At 38.9% G+C, this 24527-nt stretch overlaps 1 protein-coding gene across 7 annotated transcripts in view; it reads right to left on the reverse strand.

Annotated features, from left to right (window-relative positions):
- Positions 1 to 24527, reverse strand: part of JAKMIP1 (janus kinase and microtubule interacting protein 1) — a 249332-nt gene that overhangs the window by 181241 nt on the left and 43564 nt on the right. For 6 of the 7 annotated variants that reach the window (XM_043969803.1, XM_043969798.1, XM_043969799.1 and 3 more), the window contains exon 2: positions 12909 to 13005. The exons of the other annotated variant lie outside the window; for it this stretch is intronic. The gene's annotated coding sequence lies outside the window, so the exon portion shown is untranslated. The remainder of the gene's footprint in view (positions 1 to 12908; positions 13006 to 24527) is intronic. 7 annotated transcript variants of the gene reach the window in all.

Consider the following 24527-nt stretch of genomic DNA (forward strand, 5'->3'; position numbering starts at 1 on the left):
GAGTTCAAATCTGGCCTCAGACACTTGACACTTACTAACTGTGTGACCCTGGGCAAGTTGCTTAACCCCAATTGCCTCACCAAAAAAAAAAAAAAAAGAAAGAAAGAAAAGAAAAGAAAAAAAGAAGATACCTCTGTCTTCATGGAACTTTTAGTATATTAAGGGGGCTATAACTTGTACCCAAATAACTATAATACAAAACAGAAAGTGATGAATACATAAGAGAGGAACAGTGTCTGGTACAGGAATCAAGCAAGGAAAGATCATTCCTAAATGAGGGAGATACTAATTTCTGACACTAGGCTACAAGTTATGTAAGGAGACTAAAGGAAAACAGATCAGCCATCAATTTTCTGTTCCCTTAAGGAGACAAAACAAAGTCTAGATAAGCCCTTACATGAAACTTACTGCAAAAGCATCCAGAGAGTTTTTTATTTAAAGTTCAGCATCATCCTTGTAATCAGATATGGAGGTTAAACTTCTATGTCCAAAACTATGGGAAAATATATGAATTGATACATAGTGAAGAAAGCAGAAGCATGAAAATTGCACATGGTGACTACAGTAATGTCAGGGGAAAGATTAATAATGAATCATCTTGATCCCCCCAAAAAAGAGATTGAAGAATCCATCTGTTCTTCATAGAGGTGTGGGACTACAGATGTGAAAGATCCTATTTACTGTCAGACTTGGTTGATGTGTTGTGTAGTTTTGCTGAACTGTCTTTTTCCCTCCTTTTTTATTCTATATTATAAGAAAAGGCTCTTTGGAAGGGGAGGGAGAAAAGAAAGGATGTATTGGGAAATGGGGATGCAAAAGCAAAGGATAAACAAAAATTTAAATAAATAAATCACTTCATACCATTGAAAAGACAAAATGTTTTATTAAGTAGAGGCAAATTAAGTAGGTCAAGTATCGTATTATGTACAGCCACAGACCTATTCTTTATTTTCTATCCTTAACTTGGGGTATGGGTATGCAGAAATATGGGTAACAAAAATCTTACATCAGAAATATAGTAGTAAAAAATAGTACTTGCTCTGCATCTGTCTTGGAGTCAGGACAGATTAAGCCCAATCTCCTATGCCTCTTCACCTACTCACACAGTCCTGGAAGGAGACAACTTATTTAGAAACCATTCTTCTGAGGTACTTACCAGATTCTTAATGATAAATTCAGTTGAGTTCATTAGAATCTATTTATTAAGACAGAACTAAGACAACTTTAAAATGTTAGCACCTCAGAAAAGGGTTAATTAGAAAATTCAACAGAACAGACCTTCCAAAAAAATTAAATTAAAATTTTTTTTAAAAAAGAACAGACCTTCCCCCCACTCTCTGAGCACCCTAGTTTGTGTAGTTTGTTTACTCTAAGCTCCTATGTTTATCCATTCAGAGATACACCCAGCAATACCACTGCCCAGCACCTTGCCCAGTTTCATTGCCAAAATCATAACTGTAAGAAAATTATTTTATCCCAAATGCCCTGCAAAAGTACTGTAGCTCAAGTCTGATAGTCATTTAGATTAAAATGGAAGGCAATTTAGCAAAGGAGAATGGTCAGATAAAATTATATATGTATATATATATATATATATATTCTGTTCTTTAAAATTGATCAAGCTTTCAAAATGGTTTGAAAGCCCAAACAAATATGCTTAGTAATAATTTCTGAGCTACAGGGTCTTATTAATAATTAGTAGATTAAATGTTCATTAAGTCTTACATCAGAGAATCAGAGGCACCATTGTGAATCATTCTCTCCATTTAATAATAATCCTTCCCTCTCTCTTCAAATATCTCCTCCTCTCCCCTATTTACTTCCTCTCTTTTCTCTCTCCTCTGCTTGCCTATTCCTGCTTCCTCTTCTCTTCCATTTATAAAATTAAAGGGTTGGACTCAGCTTATCTTTAGAGTCCTTCCATGTCTAAGTCTTTTATACCATCATATAATCCTATACCATCTTAGATTTGAAAAGGAACCTTTGGGGTCATCAAATCCAACCCTCTCTATGTACACTGCAGGAAACCCTTTCACACCATCATGGATAAATGGCTGATTATACAGTCTCTGTTTGGAGCCTTCTTGTGACAGGAAGCTTACTCCTTCACAAAGCAGTTGCTGCTACTTTAGGCTGGTGTCATTGTTAGAATTCTTTCACAAACAAAGCTAAAAATCTTCATCCTTGTAACTTCCATTTAATTGAACAAAACATCAAATTCTTGGTTCATAATACTTCCACAAGTCCTCAGAGACATACAAAGATTGAACAGGCATAGCCTCTGCCTTGGAGCTTCCAACTGATCCTCCTTTTGCTCTCCCAAACCACACAGAATCATCCTAATCTTAAGAGACAAGCCTCCAAATACTTGAATTTGGTGACAGACTTCCCATGTCTTTTCCTACTTAGGCTAATCATCTCAGTTACTTTAGATGATGCACTTCTGCTATGATTCTGAGCCCCCTTGACATCCTGGCTGCTTTCTTTTGAATGTATTCCAGCTTATCAACATCCTTCCTAAAATGTGGCACCCAGAGCTAAATACAATATTCCAGTTATCAGGGTCATAGAATTAGAGGAGAAGGGATATAACAATCCATCTAGTCCATCCCCTTATTTTAAAGATGAGAAAGTTGAGTCTCAGGCATGTTATATGACTTTATATATAAGCAAGTATTATATGTCAAAGGCAGGATATGAACACCCAGGTCCTCTTACTATATGACTAGTACTCTTACTGCTACACCACAGGCTGCTAGATTGATGAAGGGAGGGGACAGTGGAACTATCCCCTCCCTTGTTCTGAACAGCCTAAGGATACATTACTTCAATATATAAAGCAAATCTATAGAAACAACAATGTACTGCTCAACACAACTTTTTACCCCATGGAGCTGAGTTAATTTCTTTCCATCAATCACTAGTTCAAGGTGAACATATGTCTTCTTACAAAATTATGAACTCCACATGGGAAAAACAAAACAAAACAAAACAAAAAACCTAATTCAAGTCTTTCTTAATGACTAGAAGATTGACAGAAGAAGAAATCTTGGTTAATGGACCAACTCTCAATATCCTGTATATCTGAGCATAGAAGCTCTCATGTATCAATTTGGTCAGTAATGGGTGCTACTAAACACACAGTATTAGGACTATGGAGCACAACAGCATAGTCTTTGCCCTCCAAGGAATTTATGATACTGTTAAGAAATGTAAACATGTGAACATGAAGGGACAAGAAGATAAAGAATATAAGCTGATTTAGCAAATATCTTTTGTATAGATAAAAGTATGTAATGCAATTCAACAAATATTTAAGTGACCACTCTGTACGTATGTTTTTTTTTAATTTTAAGCTAAATTATATTTTAAATATCAATTGTTATTTATATATTAATGGATATTATACCAGTTTTGGCAGTAAGCATTTATTATTAATTAATATTAAATATCTGTAAAGTATTGACTGTGTGCCTCCCTAACTTCTCATGGTCTCAGGCCTTCATACCTACATTGTTCTAAGAGGAAAAGCATGTACCAAAAGAGAGCCTCCAGAGCCAAGAGAATGAGGCAAGAGAGCATGACCATGGCATGGCCAATGGTTTTAGAGGTGGATCATTATACATTGATCAAAGCTAATTGGTTAGCATCATTCAATTTCATTGATTGACATGACTTGAGGGTGTTCTAAATTAAAATCACCTCCACAGATGACCTCAGGGAAGAGTATGAGTATCTAGGTGTGGTTGTTCTCTGAGTTAGACAAAGGAGTCTCTATATCCATTTCTTTTGTTCTGTTGGGCTTGTCACAGACAAGAACTGAACTTTCATCTCTGGGTCTCCCCAAGAAATCCATTATTAATAATTATTTTCTCCCATACAAGATACAGGGTTAAAAACTATCTATATTCAGAGATTAATAAAACATATTGTCAAGAAGTTTATGTTTCTCTGGCAGTTATTTATTTATTTATTTGTTGGGTCTGGGCCTGTGATCTCATTAGTATGGGGAAGTCCTGGTGTAGAAATTGTCTCTACTGATACAGAATGACTCAATTGTAGCTTTATAAAGTTGCTGACTTGTCCATGATCATAACTAGTATGTGTCAAAGGAGGAACTTGAACCCATGTCTTTCTGATTCTAAGGCAAAGCCTCCAAACATATTGCCTCTCTTCTTCTTCAATACTTCCGTGAATCCAAACAGTGTTATATCCCCTGTACCTAGACAGACTATATTCCTCCTATGATCTAGCAAATCATTTTTGAACATTGCTATGTCCCCAAAAATCATCTCACCAGAAGCCAACCTGTTGATGAGTTTCTATGAATTTAATGAGTCTGGTCCTTTGTTGACAGACAAATAGTTCAGTGTTGAGACCATAGCTGAAGCCTTCCTAGTTTGACAGACCCTACCAAAGTTTGCACTCCACTGAATATACCCTTTGAAAACCAGTCATTTCCATGTCATGAAATATTTCTAAATCAAAAGGACTTAAGTGGTGGTTTATAATATAATGAAGAGAAATAAAACAGGCATGCAATAACTAGGCCACAACATATAATGTGAAAGCATATTAAGAAGTTCAAAGTACAATGAGAGTTCAGATGAGATAAGGCCTCACTTCTAGCTTGGAGTTCAGGGCAGACTTCAAGGAGAAGGTGATTCTTAGACTGGGCCACAAAGAGTGGACAGGATTTCAATGAGCAGAGATGAAGGGAGGAGACAGGTCCACAGCTCCTTTCTCAATTATCATCATGCAGGCATTTGCAAAAGCTTTAATTGAAGGTAAGCTCTATATGGACTTATACACTGGTGCAGAGGGAAAGCAAAACCCAGGAGTGCTAGCTTAGTATGGAATAGGGCAAATGAAAAGAAGCATGGTATCTGAGAGAGAGAAAACACTCACAGAATCATGGGTCCAAAAGGGACTTTAGAGATCACTGAGTCTAACCCCTTCATTTTATTTTTTTTATTTTTATTTTTTTTTAGTGAGGCAATTGGGGTTAAGTGACTTGCCCAGGGTCACACAGCTAGTAAGTGTTAAGTGTCTGAGGCCATTTGAACCCAAGTACTCCTGACTCCAGGGCCAGTGCTCTATCCACTGCGCCACCTAGCTGCCCCTAACCCCTTCATTTTACAGATGAGGAAACTGGGAAAAAGAAATGGACTTGCTCAGGGTTTTTCACGTAACAAAAAGTAGGGGCAGAATTCAAACAAGTCTTTTAGCTCCAAATATAAATGCTCATTCCATTGAACATTCCAAAAGTTCTCAACTGGGCAGAGAGTTTTGATACCATCCTCATCAAACTATGATTAGAATCCTTAACAAGTAGCAAAATAACACAAATATTTCATTTTACTTCAATCATTATCATGCCTTCCACTTGGAAGAGGTGCTGGTGAGTTTTGAAAATAATTAAAAGCATTGCCAGGGACAGCTAGGTGGCACAGTGGATAAAGCACCGGCCCTGGATTCAGGAGGACCTGAGTTCAAATCCTGCCTCAGACACTTGACACTTACTAGTTGTGTGACCCTGAGCAAGTCACTTAATCCCAATTGCCTCACCAAAAAGAAAAAAGAAAGAGAAGTAAGGGCATTAGCTGACAAGGCAAATGACTATTAGACATCTATTGTGTGCTCAGAATTGTACTAGGAACTGTGGAGAAAGGAGAAAGCTGAAAGGGTACTCAACAGATAGTGGTTGGTAGATTAGTTACACAGATTAGTCTTGAAGGAAGTGGAAAGGCATAGTACATTCAGGGGAACTCAAGTATATGCACAGGACAACTCCAATAACTAATGCAAAGCAAATGAGGCTTTGTCTCAAGAAATGAATAGAGAAGGCACACATTTCCTCCCTGTAGTGATTGCCATCCCTGTGCCTGATCTCATAGCCTTCTACCATCCCATAGGCCACTCTACACAGAGTCCTATGGTGATGGCATTTCTCTTCCAAGGATTCCCTCTTTAGCTCCCATGGGGGAGAAAGGGCTAGGGAACAAACACTTATTGAGTTCCTTCTCTGTGCCAAGCATGCTATGGATTGGACTATCTCTCCAGGCATGAACATGAACACAGTTAGACTGTCCTCTGTATAGACACTTGCTGAAAACCATTTTTCTTCAAGGTAAGAAAAAAATCTGAGTTTTATTTCTGCAAAGAAATAGCATAAAATTGGTCTAAGTGGATCACATGCAAAATCTTAGGAACAACAAAAGAGCTGATATTGGCAAGTATGGAGAAGCCAGCTCTAGAAGAGCCTCAAATTGTCAGTTTAGGAGTTCAGAGTTGATCCAATAAAGCATCATGAAGATTTGTGATATTTTTAAAATAAAAAGTGATACCCTAGAGGTGGAGTTTCTTTGAGAAAGACCACCCCAACAGCTGCATGGAGAAAGTAGCTAGGATCACAGCTATAAGAACTTTGCAGGTATCAAGACTTCCTAATCACAGCCAAAAGACCAAAGCTCAAAGCACACTGGTCCCAAATGTCAGATGAGTCATGCCAACTGACAAAAGAAGCAACAGATGCTAATAAATATTGAAAAACTACATTAGCTGAAGTGCCCACTGGCTGATAGCAAACATCACTACAGGTGGAGACCAGAAGGGGTGACTTCAAAGCTCTTTCTCAGAGCTCAAAATCTTTGAACAAGAGGCTGATGCATCCTTCATTTCATTCTTTGCTGCCTTTATAATTCCTTATAATTTTTTTCCTCTCTTAGCCTTTCTCCACTTCCCAAACACAATGAGTTCTTATACTTCTCTTATAGTTTTATAATCAAAGATTGTTAGAGCTAGACTGGACCTTGGCAAGCATGCCATCATAGATTTAAATTTGGAAGGAGCTTTAAAGGTCCTCTAAGCTAGAAGTGTCAAACTTTCAGCTAAGTGACCAAAAGTGGCCACCAAAACTACCAAGTGTTGTTGGAACCAGATTAAAATGTAATCGGGAAATGTTTAATAAAATAAAAAATATAAGATGCAAACTAGTTAATGTTAATTTGTGGTTTTCTAAGTCAATGTGCTCTGCAGAGGTCCATTTCTATTTGAGTTTGACACCATTACTCTAGTACTACCCTTTCATTACATAGATGAGGAAACTGAGGTGCAGGGAAGGTAAATGATTTGCCCAAGATCAAATAGAAAAACTATAATTTGAACCCAGGCTGTCTGACTCCAAACTTAGTACTCATAGGCTTATTGGATCATATATCTAGAGTTGAAAAGGATCTGAGAGACCATCTAGACCAACTCTTTCATTTTTACAGATAAGGAAGCTGAGTTCCACAGAGGTGAACTGCCCAAGGTCACACTGGTGATAGACATAAGAGGTAGGATTTGAATATAGGCCTTTTGATTCCAGAGCTAGGGCCCTTTCTATTACATCACACTGCCTCAAAGTACTTACCACTTTAAGGGACCTTAGAGATTACGTCTTCTAAGACCCTAATATTAAAACAACAACTAAGAAAAAGGTTCAGGGAAATAAATATCTAAGGTAACAGGGATAAATGACGTCTGTGAATTGATTGTTTGGTGATTTTGGGGGAGGGTTCCTCTTGTCCCAGTTGCAAACAAAAAAATTGCTAGTTATGACTCAGTGTGAATGTTATCCATGAGAAAACTAAATTTCCTACCTCGGTAGTACCATTGTGAGGACTGAATAATCTAATGATGCCTAATGCAGAGTTAACTCTTCACAACATGTGTTGAATTGAATGAATATGCAAGTCTTTTGAGAACTGAGATCTTACTAAATTTAGGCTTTCTTATCAACACCAACACTCATTAAGGCATCCTTGAAGAGTTCATTAGTGTTCTCAGAATACTCAAATAAGATTTAATTATCAGTCCTCTGATTCATTGATGGATCTGAAGGTTGGAGCCAGTGACCCTCTACCAGACAATGCAGACCACAGTTCACCTCCCTACATGTATACACTTCCTCATCCTGTCCATTTGTTATCCATATCCTTCTGTAAATCTTTTTTTAGATCCTTCACCAAAAAAACTTCAATCATGTTTTCAACCAAAAGTCAGAGATTATCAGGAGGAGAGAGCTTTTTTCTGCGTGTGTATTTTAAAAGACTATCTTTAATCCAACTTGCTGTTCCATTAACTTCCTTTGTTTCAGAGAGGAATAGAATTAAGCTCACTTAATTTAATCACTGGGCAGTTAGGTGGCACAACAATGGGCCTGGAGTCAGGAATACTCATCTGAGTTCAAATCTGGACTCATACACTTAATATCTAGGTGATCCTGGGAAGGTGACTTCACCCTGTTTGCCTCATTTTCTTCATCTGTAAGACGAGCTAGAGAAGAAAATGGCAAACCACTCCAGTATCTTCACCAAGAAAACCCCAAAATGGGGCCATGAAAGGTTGGACATGACTGAAATGACTAAATAAAACTTAATCACTAGTTCACCAGAATTAGCAACATCTATCCTCTGAACATTTACCAAAGACATGAGCATACTTCTGCCATCAAGGTAATCTAGAAAGATCATTGACACATTTACCATTTACAAGTTCACAAAAACAATTTAAAGCATCAGTGGTTTCCATGAAGACGAAGTCTTTGAAGGGACCATCATTGTCTTTGCATTTCCAACACTCATTTCAGTGCCTAGCACATGGAATGCTGGAATAAATCCTTCCTAATGTGTGTAAGGAGCACTAACTTTGTAGGGAGTGGGTTTAAATCCTGCATCTGATACTACATCTGGGGCCTTAGGCAAATCGCTTCATCTTGAAGGGTTAAGTTAGGTACTATCCAACTTTAGCTTTACTGCTCTATGATTTTTATGAACTAATAAAATTATGATTTTAAATAGTTTTGAGAATTGAGTCACACTTCCAAGCAATCTGTAGAAGTGCATCAAGCAGCAAGGTTGGCTACAGGCTCAGTCCTGGGTAAGGCGCTACACAGAATTATAAGACCACAGATTCAGAGCTGGAAGGTAACTGTGAGGCCATATAGTTCAATCTTCATCTTTCATAGGTGAGGAGCTGAAGCCAAGAGAGAATAGTAATTTTCCCAAGGTGACACAGGTAATAAGTGACAGAGACGGGACTCACACCTTCACCCTGATTCCAAATCTAATGCTCATTCCATCACTACCACTGTAGGAAATAAGAGAAAAAAAATTCTGTGCTCAAGAAAATAGTTGAGTTAAAGAGAGAGGATTAGATTTCATGAAAATCAGAGTGTAAATAAAGAATAACATCTATTCAAATAGACTTGCTTTGAGGGTTCCTAAATTCAAGGACTTCCCTCCAACAATGGAGATCACAGCCCTTGCCTTACACTTCATGGTTTTCATGCTATGATTGAAAACGTTCCTCAAAGGGCGGCCAACTCTGACTGGTCCCAGTGCAGATGGATACACTGCCCTTCCTTCTCCAGGCCTATACTTGTAGACACTCCGGCTTGCCAGACCCTGAACTATACTGGTAAAGCCTTCAAGAACCCAGGGTCACTTTCCTGCCAGGATGAGACACTCTGGGGGAGTGTCCTCTTAGTACAAGAAGATTTCAGAGAAGGAAGGGAGAGCTGAGAGGCTAGAATAGCCAGGGAAGGCTGCAGAGAGAAGGTGAGACTTTGGCCAGGCCTTAAGAATTTTGATGGGTGATTAGTACCTATACCAAGGGGCACAGTGTTCAATTTTAGTGTTTACTCCCTTTCAGTTTCAGTGCACCTGGTGAGGAATTCAAGGGAACAAATAGACTAAGACTGAACATGACATTTCATCTCCCTTCTCCATGCTTTTTCCTCAGCTGTCCTCTCCTTCCTCACTTCCATGTTTTAGTTTCTCTGACTTCCTTTTAGGTCCTCAGGTCAAATTTTATCTTTTGCAGGAGGTATTTCTCAGCTCTCCCAGCATGTAGTGCCTACTTTTCTGAGATTACTTTCTTCCTCATCTGTCTATCTCTTCTACGTCCTCAGTTATTTACTTGTTGTCTCTCACCATGAGAACGCTAGTTTGTCTAAAGCAGGAATAACTTTTTCCTTTTTTGTCCCCAGTACTTCACACAGGGCCTGGAACATAATACATGCTTGTTGAGTGTCTGAGCTCATTGCTTCCCATCTGCTAAAGATGAAAATGTGTGGACTTGTGGAATTATTAAAGGGGCAGTGGTCACAGGATTGTATGCCATTGTTCAAAGACCTACATTTCACGATTGGTACTGACATCATGGTATTGATTCTTGGTAAAATTCTAAAATGTTTTTTAGAGTTTCATAGGAACTTTGAAAATGGAGCAGTAATTTATCCTCAGAAACTAACATGGGTCCACAAAGAACAAGTCAGACCAAACTGAACTCATTTTATTATTTGATAGGGTGGATGAGGGGCAGGCTTTAACATTACATATCTGTATTTTCTTGTCAAATCTTCAAAGGACTTCTGATCTCAACAATGTGGGTCTTGCCTCTATCAATAGAGAATGTAACCTATCCATGCCCTCTCGTCCTGTGCAATTCTTGTCAATTCTTTCTCCTATGGAGTATTCCAAAACACTGGAGGCCATTTAAATTTCATGGCTACCAGTACATCACTGGGCTATTCATCTAAAAGTCTTTGGTATCATTCTGAACCAAGAACAGTATCTTCTCCACAAATGCAGTAGTACCAGCTTGTTTTTTTGTTTGTTTGTTTGTTTGTTTGTTTGTTTTTTGTGGGGCAATGGGGGTTAAGTGACTTGCCCAGAATCACACAGCTAGTAAGTATCAAGTGTCTGAGGCTGGACCTGAACTCAGGCACTCCAGAATCCAGGGCCGGTGCTCTATCCACTGCACCACCTAGCTGCCCCCAGCTTGCTTTTTTATGAATCATATGCACAGCTTTACCCAACCAGCATATGAGAATCCCTCATGCTCAATCTGCCTTTTTGATTGGCATTCTTCTGTCTTGATTGACAACTTTCCCAGTTTATCTGATATTTGAGTTGGGCTGAGTAAATTCCTTTAAACTTCCATCATGCCCCTGGCAGTTGGTTCTGAAGTTATGAAGGTTGCTCAAGACCTTTATTTAATAATATTGGAGGGTAATGGAGTGGGCTTAGAGACTTCTGTCCTGAATTCCTGAAACTACACTCATAATTAGCCTGGTCCAAACCCTAAACTACATATGTACACACACACACACACACACACACACACACACACACACACTGCTCTGCCCTGTCATCTTTATTACATTAACTTACATTCCTGCATTTTCCTGAAGTATACCCTCCTCCATTGTCTGCTCTTCTCCCATCATCACTCCAGCTTAACCCTAGGGCTCTGGGATTCTGGTTGGCAAGTATTTGCCATAACTATCCTGAACCAGACTCACCAAGCTGCTACTCCCTGGATACCTCCTAATGTGCCACTAAATGCATACCCATCCACCTCTAGCTTTCTACCTCTTGCTTTGGGAAGATAATCAAATCTACACTACCATTCTTGAAAAGGATAAATCAAAGGACTTCCATGACTCCATTCACCATTCCCTTGAACTCCCTGACCAAAACACTCCTCCCTGGACATGACTACTATAAAACTGTTGTTAAATCCTATGAGAATGCAAGGTCTTTGAAGGCAGGAATTATCTTCTTTTTTTTATCTGATTCCCCAAACTTAACATAATGCATGGCACCTAGTAGAGCTTAATAAATGCTTTTTTTATTCATTTCATTTGTTCAAATTAGTGTTCTCATACATATCCTAGGCAGAGGGTCAATAGCAAGAATACTCAGGGTACTTCAGTGTCTGGAACCATATTAAATAATAACCATAAGTACAAGATGAAAGTCTGGACTCATTGTGAGGTATCAATAATTGATTTTTAAAATGCCTTCCACAATCTCTTCTCAGGAGACCTACTACCAAAGTTGTAAGGTTGCCAGGCACTTAATATTATCTAATCAATATCACCAAAAAACTGCATTATGAATGCACAGTAAGTCTCCTTGTCAGAAAACTTCCCATCAAACCAGGTATAAAAAGAGCTTCATTCACACCTGGAAATCAGTCATACAATTCTAGAACTTTGGGTGAAAAGAACCTCAAATATTACCTATTTTAACCCTCAAGCTAAGCAAATCCATTCCTACAATATCCCTAAATGGTTGCCCAATTTATTCATAAATGCCTTCAATGATAGAAAGTTCACTACTTACTGAGCCAGCCTATTCCACTGTGGAACAGTTTTATACCGCCATCATTTTTCTTGATATTAGGCCAAAATCTGTTTCCCTGATGATGGGTATCCACCCATATCCTATTATAACTAGCAGAAAAAATAATCATTATTCTCCACAATAGTCCTTCAAAACTTTAAACACCACTCTCACATCCCTTCCTCCACCCCCACTGAGTCTTCACTGCTTTAAGATAAATATCACAACTTTCTTCAACCAAACCTAATATATCAGACTTTAGATTCCTTTCACTATTCTCTGGCACCTTTTTTAACCAGAGACCCATGAATGGGTCTGATAATTATGATATGATATCATGTATGTATATGCATATGGATATACATATCTCACTATATTTCAATATAATTTATATCCTTTGCAATACTATACATTTAATTCCATGCATTTAACAACATAATTCCAAGAAGGGGTCTATAGGCTTCACCAACCTACCATAAGGGTATATGACACAAAAAAAGGTTAAGAACATCTATTCTAGATCTCCATCTCATCAATGTGATATGTAAAATGTAGTCCCTAGAACTATACACCAGACATTCATTCAGTCCTTCCCCTACCTGCCACTCAATTACAGAATAGATTTTCTAGAGTTTTCCTTGAAGAACTAGGATTTTACAAAAGGCATCTGGTACCATTCCATCTAAATCCAGCAATTATTTAAGCCAAAAAAGTACCAATTGGGCTACTTACCTCAATACTCCAAGTTTCCACAATTTCATCAGGGCATGTACTTCTATCAATGCACATTGCAACCATTCCATGCCTTAGTAAATGGTTTGATGAGTCACTGTGGCCAAAAGGAAAAGAAAAATTACCTTATGGACAAGTCTCTGGTCACATGCTAAGCTACTTTTCAACTTAGCTGGGCTAGCCTGCAGCAACAAGCATGTATGGTCCTTTTCCCAAACTGCTCGGACCCTTCCCAGCTTGAAAGAAGCAACCTGAGTTTATGCTCCCCTCACATAGCCTTTGGAGAACAAGGGACACTCCCAAAGGGCAAAAAAGCAATACTGCAGAACTTTCATGAAGAGTGTTTGGTTTCATATATTTTTGTAATTGAACACCTTAAGCAGACACTCAAACAAGTTACCTTAGACTCAATTCCAGGGACTTGTTTTCACTAAAGCCCAACACTAAAGTAAAGAAGAAAGAAAAGCTAAACTAAGGACTCAGAAGTAAAAAGTAGAGAACATACAATAAATATAAGAATCATAGATTAAGGGCTGGAAGGGAACCTAAGGGGCCATCTGGTCCAACTTCCTCATTTGACAAATAAGGAAACTGAGGTCCTGAATGATTAAATGCTTAGCCCAGGTTCATACAAAAGTGTCTTGAGGTAGGATTTGAACCCAGGTCTTCCTGTCTAAATGAGGTGCCCTATCTACCAAACCAAGAAAACTGTCCCATTGAAAAGGGAGTTTGTGTATTATATATTAAAAAACCATTACAAGAAAGAGGGAGATGCTTTTGTAATGTGTGGTATAGTAGAAAGATTGCCTGATATTCAGGGTCAGAATATCAGGGTTCAGATTCTGCACCTTACTATCTGTATAATCTTGTACAAGTTACATCCTTCTCTCTAGGTCTCTTTCCTTATCTGTAAAATAGAGATGTTAAATGAAATGACCTGTAGATCTATGATTCTATGACCTAGGTTCAAATCTTGCCTCTCACATTGACTATCTCTGTGTCCTTGGACACCTCTGCAGACCAATTTTCTCATCTATAAAAGGAAGTGTGGGGTGGCCTAGGTAACCTGTAAGTTTCCCTTCAAATTCTAGACCTTGAAAGCTTAGATTTATCTTGTACTTAAGGTTGTTCTTCTTTTACCTATCAAAACAATTACATCCTTCTCTCCTCTTTTGATTCCAGCTTGCTTGTCTATTACAAAGCACAATTTATCTCCCTACCTCTATCCTTCCAAGTACTTCACACTGTGCATTGAACATAACAGCCTCAGTTCCAGATCTTCCTCTAATTCGCTTTGACCTCAAAACACAGTAGTGGATTTGGAATCAGAAGACTTGGTTGCATATCCTGGCTCTGCCCCTCACAAGCTGTGGAGACTGTGAGCAAGTCATTTAAACTCTCTGGTCCCCACTTTCCTCGTGTATAAAATGAGCAAGATGGAATAATAATAGCATGTGTGTGTGGGTGTATCACTTCAAAGTGTGTAAAGCACTTTACATACATCTCCTTTGATCTTTATAACAACCCTGTGAGGAAAGTGTTATTATCCTCATTTTACAAAGGAAACTAAGGGTGAGAAAGGTTAAATTACTCACCTGGCATCACCGTGATTGCTAGTCAGCATCTGAGGCAAGACTCAAACTCAGGTCTTCCCAACACCCAGCCTAGCACTCTATCCACTATGCCAAAGCTTCTTAACCTATGGTTCATGACCCTTTATGGGGTAACTTTATGTGGGAGTCATGAAAAATTTGGCAGTAAATGTTTCATTTGTATGCCTATTTAAATATCTATATACTCAGGGTTGTGTAAAAATTTTCCCAGGCGAAAGGGGGTCATGAGTGGAAAAAGTTTAAGAAGCCCTGCACTATGCCACCAAGATGGTCTCTATAGTCCCTTTCAGCTTCTGACTCTAGGATCCTATTGGTCATTGGCACAGTAGCTCCCTATCAGAGATACACACCGATCGGACCAGATCCCCTTTATCTATCTCTTTACAGAATTCTCTCCTTAGAGAGGCCTTCTAAATCAAATGAGCTTATCTCTATCTCTAGCCATAGCCATAGCTCTAACCATATACACATGCATATAATCTCATTTTATATAGGCATTTATATATATATATATATAACATAATATATAAATATATATTATGTGTATATATGTATGTGTGTATATGTGTATATATACACATACACACACACACACACACACACACACATATATATAGAGAGAGAGAGAGAGAGAGAAAGCATTTGCAAATTTCAAAGGACTACATAAAATGTTAGCTGTTGTTATCACTTCTGGTCAATTCAGTTCTAAAATGTGAAGGAAGAGGGGCAGAAAGAGAAAGCAGAAAGGCTTCTTTTGTGGGCAGCACAGGTGACTCATTGTTCCCCAAGTCTCTTCAAGGAAAAAAATAGCCTTTCTGTCTCCTTAGAGAAGGAATAGTTCTGAAAGACAGGAGTATTGAGAAAAAGGCAGAGAGAGAACAGTTCAAAATCTTGGCCGCCTGCTGGCAACCGCTGCAACAGAAGTGAGAGTGAACCCGACTCTTCCTCCACCCATTCCTTATATAACTACCATTCCCAGAGAACAATCTCTTTGTAGTTTCTTTAATTTCTTTGATCAAAACAAAATGAAATTTTTTGCATTTGATTTTTTTAAACACTTCTGAAAATAATTTATTTCGTCCAGGAAAAGTTACACTAAATGTCCTCCCCTTGCCTTCCCTTCCAACTCAGGAATTCAGTGCAAAGTCAGGATCAGCACAGCTTTTTTGATCAATAGCAAACTTTCTCCTCTGCAGCTCACATTGTCCTTTGTCCTCCTTCTTTCTAATGAGCTTAGCAAAGTCTATCTCACTTAACTACATGGATTTTAATATTGCCAGATTGGAAGCTTGAAGAGGTCAGGTGTTATTTATTTCCTCCAGGACACAGTAGGCACTTAAATGTGTCAAATGAATGAACTTTAGGGTGTGGTCATTTTGAAGTTGCTACTTTATAACAAGAAGGGTCTTCTCTTAGAATCACTTACCCAATAAAACTAGGTCCTAATTTAAGGTCAAGAGAATGCTAATGGTACAGCAGCACCTCATTTAGATAACATCATGGAAAGATTTGCCAGATGAGACAGCTGGGTGGAGCAGTGGATAGAGCACCGGCCCTGGAGTAAGGAGGACCTGAGTTCAAATGTGATCTCAGTGTCATTTGACACTTACTAGCTGTGTGACCTTGGGCAAGTCACTTAACCCCAATTGCCCCTCTCTCTCTCTCTCTCTCTCTCTCTCTCTCTCTCTCTCTCTCTCTCACACACACACACACACACACACACACACACACACACACACACACACAGATTTGCCAGATAAATAAAGCTTACTTATTTAAGTGTCAATGTGTTTTGCAACTATTCATCTATCTTCAATGGGGTCCCATGATTTCCTTCAGGTTTTTCCTTCTGCCTTGGAAGACTTTCTCCCAGTTCTTCCCACCCCAAGTTGTTAAAGTCATACCTACATATTAAGGTCCAGTTGGAGCCATGACTAAGGTAATGTGACTAATGTTTTCCCAAGAATTGATTTGCGAGCAGTACTACTTCATTCTATAGACCTCTGTAACCTGGTATCTCATAGTTGATGATCTACTGGTCCATAGCCCACGGGAGGGAGGAGAAGCAAGAGGATGAGGTTAGGCAGGCCATTGAGGAGGGAAAGGGAGCAAGATCATGGACCAGAAGAGTGTAAGGAGACCAAGCCACTACCTCTACCAATGCAATTGTACTAATGACTGCATAGCACCCTTTTATCACTCCACTCCCTGTCATCTTTTGTGCTTGCCACCAAACACTGCTAATTTGTTTTTCCCATGTGAAAAAAATGTCAGTTATACATAAATGACCTCTAAAACCAGTCCAGGTACCCTTGACCATGAAACCTTAGACTCAAAAAAACATAGACTTGAGTTAGAAAGTAACCCAGGAGCCATTTGATCAACACCACCCCCCTCGCCCCCAACAAGTATTCATCCAGGTCTTGTTTGAAGACTTTCAGGAACAGGAAACTCATCACTTCCCAAAACAATCCATTCTACTTTTGGACAGCTCTAATCATTTTCCTTCTATGAAGCTCAAATTTGGCTTTCTGCCTCACCCTGCTCTTCTGTGGGTACATGTTCTCTTCTTCCTCTGAACTCCCTTCTTCATATCCATCTTCTGATACAAACATCACATTCTGCTTTTTATGCTGGTTCCTTATGAATATGCATACTTAAAGATCTTCTGGTTGAATTAATACATGCATACATGTTATGAAAATATTCTGCAAATATCCTAACCATTCTAGTCATGTCCTTAATGGGAGATGCTTTGACTGAATACAGAGTCATTCAAAAGATTAGCTGCCATCAATCCTTGTCTCAGTCTCCTGGGAGACCTTGGTGATTCTATTCATGGAGACTAGTGAAGGGAATCAAGTCACCTGAGTTATTTTTTCAGTCATGTCTGACCCTCCGTGACCTGATTTGGTGTTTTCTTGGTAAAAATAATGGAGTGGTTTGTCATTTCCTTCTCCAGCTCATTTTACAGATGAGTAAACTGAGGCAAACAGGATTCAGTGACTTGTCGAGGGTCACACAGCAAGCAAGTATCTGAGGCTGTATCTAAACTTGGGAAGATGAGTCTTCCTGATTCCAAGTACAGTGCTCTATCCATTGCACCACCTAGCTGCCCCAAGTGAAGGGAATACGTTGAAAAAATCAGGAAAAGTGGGGTTCCAGAATTAAAATTTAAAGTGGATGTAGGTAACATCAATGCTCCAAGAAGCATAAAGCGACCTTCATGACTGCAGCCCAGAGGCAAAAACTCATCTTAAAGCAATGTTACCTATGGCTACAAACTTGGTGGGACTGATGATATGTACAAACTAAAAGTTGTTATACCGACTTTTTTCAAAGATTAAGGTGGTATAGGGGAACATGTTCTCTCCCTTTTGCAAAGTATTGAGAGAATTATTTCTTTTTTTCTTTGTTTTTTTACTTTTGAAGTAAATACATTTTTGTAAAAGCTATCTGGTGTTGAGTTTTAATACAACTGGGGTACTAGTCAAAGTTCCTAATAGTGGGGGTGGGGGACACAACTGGTGGGTACTCAAGCCAATATCTTAATAGAGAAAAGACACACCCAAACTCCTTAATCTAGAACATGCAACAGCCTGAATCTAGGAGAGTAGACCAGGACATACAAACTACACAGAGTTAGAAGTGGCTTTAATTATGAAGGAAAACAGTTTGAGGAGAGGCGAAGGAAGACAAATCATACTAGGCTATTTCTTGCTGTGCTTCTAGAAGTCTATGATTCAAATAGAAGCTTTCAAAAACACAGAAAGATAGATGATAGATAGATACATGATAGATAGAGAGATGATAGATGGATGGATGATAGATAGATGATAGACAGACACACATATGTGTATATATATAGGTATATATTTATATATATACATATATGTACATGCATGTGTATATATGTATGTATATATATACATATACATACACATGCATATATACATATATTTATAGATATTGATAGAAATCTTGCTGATGCTAATCATTGACTTTCTGGCATAGAATCACTGGCTTTTTAAGCTAGGGGGAAAAATCTTTAGAGATCAGTCTAACCCACATATTGCCCACAGGAGCAGAGGTCAGATGAGTCAGGTCATAATACTGACCTTAAGCCTTGGATAAACTACTTACAGCCACAGGTCTGACAATGAGAAGTCATGGACATGGCATCAAATCTTTTCTCTGATTGGTAAAAGGAAAACTCAAGTATTTCATGCTATGGTGTTTTCCTCCTCGTGTACTTAATGTGAATAAACCATCCATGTGCTTGTGGAGGAGACTAAGAGCACAAACTTAGCAGTCTGATAGCTGACAGTGGTTAAAACCCACAGCTAGCCCAGGAACAGGACTTTACTGTTCACTGAGAGATGGGTATGTCTGTCACTGGGGTTCTGATAACAAGTGGGGATGTCAGATGGAAAGCAGCCAGGAGACATCAGGGAGAGGAGAGGAGAGAGAGAGCTAAAGGCTTTAGTTACAAGGGAACTGGAAGCAGGCTGGTGATAACAGAGTCAGGAGGGGAGGAGGAGGATCATGGCGGCCCACCTTCCTATGTGGCCTCTAGAGAGAAGAAAACCCAAGATGCAAGGCTGGGCCTGGAAGGAAAGCAAACTCCATGAAGGTCAGAGCCTGGCATTGACAATCTAACAAGAAAAGTGCTTTTCAAAACCATATAATGTCAGAGCTGGAAGGGCCCTTAGAATGTAGAACACTCTACATTAGAGCCAGAAGGGACCTGAGAATAGGAAACACAGAATGTGTGGGCTCCAAGAGACCTAATCACATAGACCATGAGAACTAGGAAAGGCAGCTTGGTGGTGTAGTGAATGAACAAACTCAAGAAAGCATAGGTTCAAATCTGGTTTCAGATCCTTCCTAGCTGTATGACCCTGAGCAAGGCATTTAATCTCTAGCTGCCTGTTTTCTCATCTGAAAATCAGAGGTGATAATAGCATTTATCTCCCAGGAATGTTGTAAGGATCAAATTATATGGTATTTGTAGTGCTTTCCAAACCCTAAAACACTATGTAAATCCTTCTTCTTCTTCTTCTTGTTTTCTTGTTATTTGCTGAACCCTGGGAAACCAAAAACTGATCAAATGAGGATCAAATAAAATATGTGTAAGACATTTTGCAAACTTTGAAGCACCATTAAATTCAGCAGCAGCAGCATTGTTGTTGCTGCTGCTGCTGCTGTCACTAATGGAATGTTTATCAAATTTGTGATTTTCTCAAATCCAGATGTCATCACCAGTTCACTCAGTCAGGATCTCCAAAGATGTTGACTGACAAACTACAGAACAAGGGCAAAATTTGGCCCAGTATAAATTTTTGAATCATTCTCAACTCACATCTACACAAAGACGGCAATGATCCAAAAACTGGTAGAGGTCCATATTTGGCCCATGGGTCATCATTTGCTGACCTCTGGAATCTGGAGCATTGGGGTGAATCTGCTAAAAGTAAGTTTGACAGAGATAAATATAAAATCTTACAAAATTATTTCATAAGTACAAAATGGAAAAGACATGGTTAAATAGCAATTTATTTGAAAAACAATCTTGGGGGAGGAGGAAAGGCAGTACGCTCTTGGAACTCTCTCTGTCTCTCTCTGAACTTGCAACAAGATCACTTCAAAAAATCTCCAAATAATGCCATAGGACAATTTCTGGAGCAGCAGAACCCACGAAAGAATGGGCTGAGGTTATTTTCCAGCCAAAGATGGATTAGAAGGTGAGCAGGAGGGGACTGCTTTGCTGGGGTGGAAATGGAGTCCAGCCCCGAAGTCACACTGACACAGATCCAGTCCCAGGCAGGCCAAGCTAGAGAAAGAGACCCCCAGAGCCTCTGAATCAGCTGCAATGCTGGTATCATCTGGAACTAAGCTCACAGTCTGGTGAGAAGACTGGGTGGCTGGCCAGGGGGAGATTACAGGGGTTTCTGCTGGCACTGAGGCAGAAATTGGGTGTTTCACCCCTGCTGGGAACCAGGAAGTAGGCTTGAATGGTGGTGGCCCAGGTGGGAGAGGGGAGCTGGCTCATCCAAGCTAACAACAACAGCACACAAAGTTTTGCTGCCTGGTTAATTAGCAAGTTGGGCTGGGGTTATCTATGGACCAGAAAACAGGCCAGGTGAGTGAAGAACCTGCCCCTCCTTAAGCACTACCTTAGACCCCCTAAAGCTTGGGACAGTACATCCTAGAAGTAGTGCCCCACTTTAAGAAGGAGTAAAAAGGCAAGTAAAAGACTGTCAAGATGAGCAGACAGAGAAACATGAGGACCATATAAAGTTTATTTAGTGACAAGGAAGATGGAGGTACACCCTCAGAAGAGGATAGCAAAATCAGGGCTCCTACATCCAAAGCTTCCAAGAAAAACATGAATTGGTCTCAGGCCATAGAAGCACTCAAAAAGGACTTTGAAGATAAAGTAAGAGAGGCAGAGGGAAAAGTAATAAGGGTAGAGGAAAAAATGGAAAGAGAAATGGGAGTGATGAAGGAGGGTCATGCAAAAAAGTCAACAGCTTGAAAAAAGATCTTGGGGTTGTGTTTACTTAAAAACAGTGTTGCTCAGCAGTATGATATATAGTTTATAAAGCATTTAAAATATATGCAGTTTAAGTATCGCTTACACAGCATTTTAAAGTTTGCAAAGCTCTTTACAAATAATATCACATTTGATCCTTACAATTACCCCCAGGAGGTAAGTGCTACTATTATTCCCATTTTAAACATGAGAAAACTGAGGAAGACAGAGGTGAAGTGACTTGCCCAGGGTCATACAGGTAGTATGTGTCTGAGGCTGGACTTGAACTCAGGTCTTCTTGATTTACCAGAGTTCTTATCTATTAAACCACTCATTTGCCAATAACATCTTCTTGGAATGCCCTAAAAAAATCATAATTTCCTGAAATGAGGTGGTAATTATCTGTTAGATGGCACCTGGAATTTTGTGTTTAGTTTTGAGAGACAGATTTTAGAAGAAGCTAGATACATTTTCAAATATTCAGAGGACTGCAAGGAGAATAGTGAAGTGACTTGAGTCCACATGATCTGAGGATTCACGGAAGTAGGCATATTTAGTCTGCAGAAGAGAAGTCAAAGGTAGACATGGCAGCCATCTCCAAGTATTCAAAGGGCTGCCATATCAAAGTGGAATTAGACTTATTCCATTTCTACCAAAGAACCAGGAGCACTGATGGAAGCTGCAAAAAGATAAATTTCAGTATGACATCAGGGCAAATTTCCTAGCAATTAGAATTATCCAAAAGTGCAATGAGCTGCCTCAAGAAGTAGTGGTTTCCTGTCCTTGGAAGGTGCTCAATGAATATATGTTAAGAATATTCAAATGGGAATTCATTTGCTTGTGAGTGGACTAGTTATTGGTTGAGTTTCTTTCCAACTCTAAAAACGCTTTTACTCTATGAAAAAATTTAGGACACTGGGTCAATATACATTCAGGCCAAAAATGACCAAAAGAAGTTATTTTTATAACAAATTTCTGATAGCTGCTTGTCCTTTTATTATTTTGTCTCATAAAAGTTGAAGGCACACTAGAAAAAATGGCTACTTGTTTTCTTGTTGTATGTGGTTTAATAGGTTTAAACATCATTGGCTTTGGTTTCATCTTGTAATTTAGTTTCAGATTATTATTCAGGTTCCTTGAAAAACTTTTATTAAAATATTATTCCTTAATAAATTAATATTTTAAATCAATATTTTAATTAATCCTTTTAGTTTTATTCATTAAGCTCCTTGTAAGCATTCCAAAAGCAGTTCATTTAGTAACATGTTGGCTATTAAGAAGTTCTTGAAATGGGAAAAGGACAGAGTGTGCTGTGTATATAAATGACAGCTTTATTTCAGCCAAGGATTGCACTAAGGCATTCAGCAAGTTTTCCCACACTGCTTCTGCCATGCAAATAAATTCTGCCCTATAACACAACTACAATTCCTGCCCAGACCCCATTTTGGCCACAAGTTATTAACAGCTTAAGGACCAAGCAAACATATGAGTAAATGGACCTTTCTTTTGGATTTCTATTATGGTACTAATTAAAACAACTTGCTATCTTTCCCAAATCATTTTTAAAAAGTATAAATAAAATGTTAGAGGCGAACAAAGCTTTAGAAGATTGAATGTTAGAACCAGACAGGGTCCAAGCTGGAAGGAAAATCTCATGAAAATGATATAAATACATAATTGGGACTGGGATAAGAGAAAGTTGATATGAGGTTTCTATGTCCACATTGAGATGTAGAAGGGGAATTAGCCAGGTCAATCCAATTTAACAAATACTCAGCACTAGAGAATATATAAGCAAAACTGAAACCTTTCCAAGTTTTCAAGAGCCTACATCTTACTTGAAGGATGCAATATGAAAGCAGTAAGGAGGGATCATTAGAGAGCACAATTAGAGGGATCTGGCAGGGCTTCTTGCAGGAGATGACAACCAAACCGAGCTTCAGCAGAGCTGAAGAAGGAACCCATTTAGCTCTATGGCACAGCCAATGGAAAGACAAAAATGTTTGGAGACAGAATGCCAAGTTCAGATGACAGAAAGTAGACTGGTTTAAAGACTTTGTGGAAAATAGAAGAAAAGGAAATATAAAAGGTCACTTTGTCAAAGCATTTGAATGATGGACAGGGCAAGAATGTGGTACAGTGGAAATAACACTGAGGTCTTTCTTGATATTATTGAATCTTTATTCTAACATCCACTAGACTGCCAAGCATAATCTACCCAGCATGAAAGTTTGTGAGTAGCGGATGAAAAAATATCAACTCTTACGTGGCATGGGGTTTATACTAATTAATTTAATATGAATTCTTAATTTCCCTTCACTACCCCACTGTGATCTAGGCAGGACAAGGATGATCATTTCCATTTTTCAGCTGAGTACAGTAAGACTTAGAGATGAAGTGACTTGCTCAGGGTCATAGAGATATTTAATGCCAGACACAGGACTATAAACAATATCTTCTGACTTTTTTCAGTGATCATTAACATTTCTCATCTTGATGAACTGGAAAGATTTGGAATCAGAAGACAAGAGGTTCCAATCACAACCCTCCTCCTTACTACCTGTGTGACCTTGGGTAAGAAATCTCATCTCTCTAGTCATCTGTTTCCTTATCTGCAAAAGAGGGGTTAGACTAAACCAGGGGTTCTTGATCTCTTTTGTGTATAACATACCCCATTGGCATTCTGGTGAAGCCCGTGGACTCCTTTTCAAAATAATGTTTTTAAATGCACAAAGAAAAATGCATAGAATTGCAAAGGAAAGCAATTGTATTGAAATACCATTTAAGAAAAATTCACACATCCTAAATTAAGGTTGAACTCATCCCTCCATTAGGTCATCTTGATAAAGACCTTCTCAGCTTCAAATCCTATAATGGTCATATGACTGAATACACTTTCCAAGAACATGTCATTTCAAGAGCTGTCATCCCCACGCAGTTACATGTCCAGTGAATGCAGTCCCTGGTAGAGAACACTCAGAAAGCTTTAGACAGGAAAAAACCTCATTCATAGGTTGCAACCAAGTAGCTATCTCTATAAGGTAACCATTATAGAATGGACCCGAGCCAGAATTCTGTTTAAGATGACATCAGATCTGGGTACAATGCTAAGGGAATGTGAAGTTTCAGTTAAGTTCCTTCTATCTATAGAAAACAATGGTCTTGACAGACTAGAGAAACTGAAGCTAGAGACAGCTAGTTTCCTGATTGCTATTATTAGTCTCACCTCAACCCCATCCCACCTATCCCAGAAGTCTCTGAGATACAAAAACTACAAAAGGATTATCCACTTAAGGGCCATAGACAGCCCTCAAGTCCTAACATATCCACGGACCAAAGTCTTGGGCCATTGTCCAGTGTGTCTGAAAACAGCTTTTTTTCCATTTATAATAGTACAAAGCATCTACAAGTGGTCCAACTAATGAGTCAGGACTATCTTGCCTGGGACTAGCTGAATATGATGCAAGGAGA

The sequence above is a fragment of the Dromiciops gliroides genome, chromosome 6, assembly GCF_019393635.1.
Source record: "Dromiciops gliroides isolate mDroGli1 chromosome 6, mDroGli1.pri, whole genome shotgun sequence".
NCBI classification, from domain to species: domain Eukaryota; kingdom Metazoa; phylum Chordata; class Mammalia; order Microbiotheria; family Microbiotheriidae; genus Dromiciops; species Dromiciops gliroides.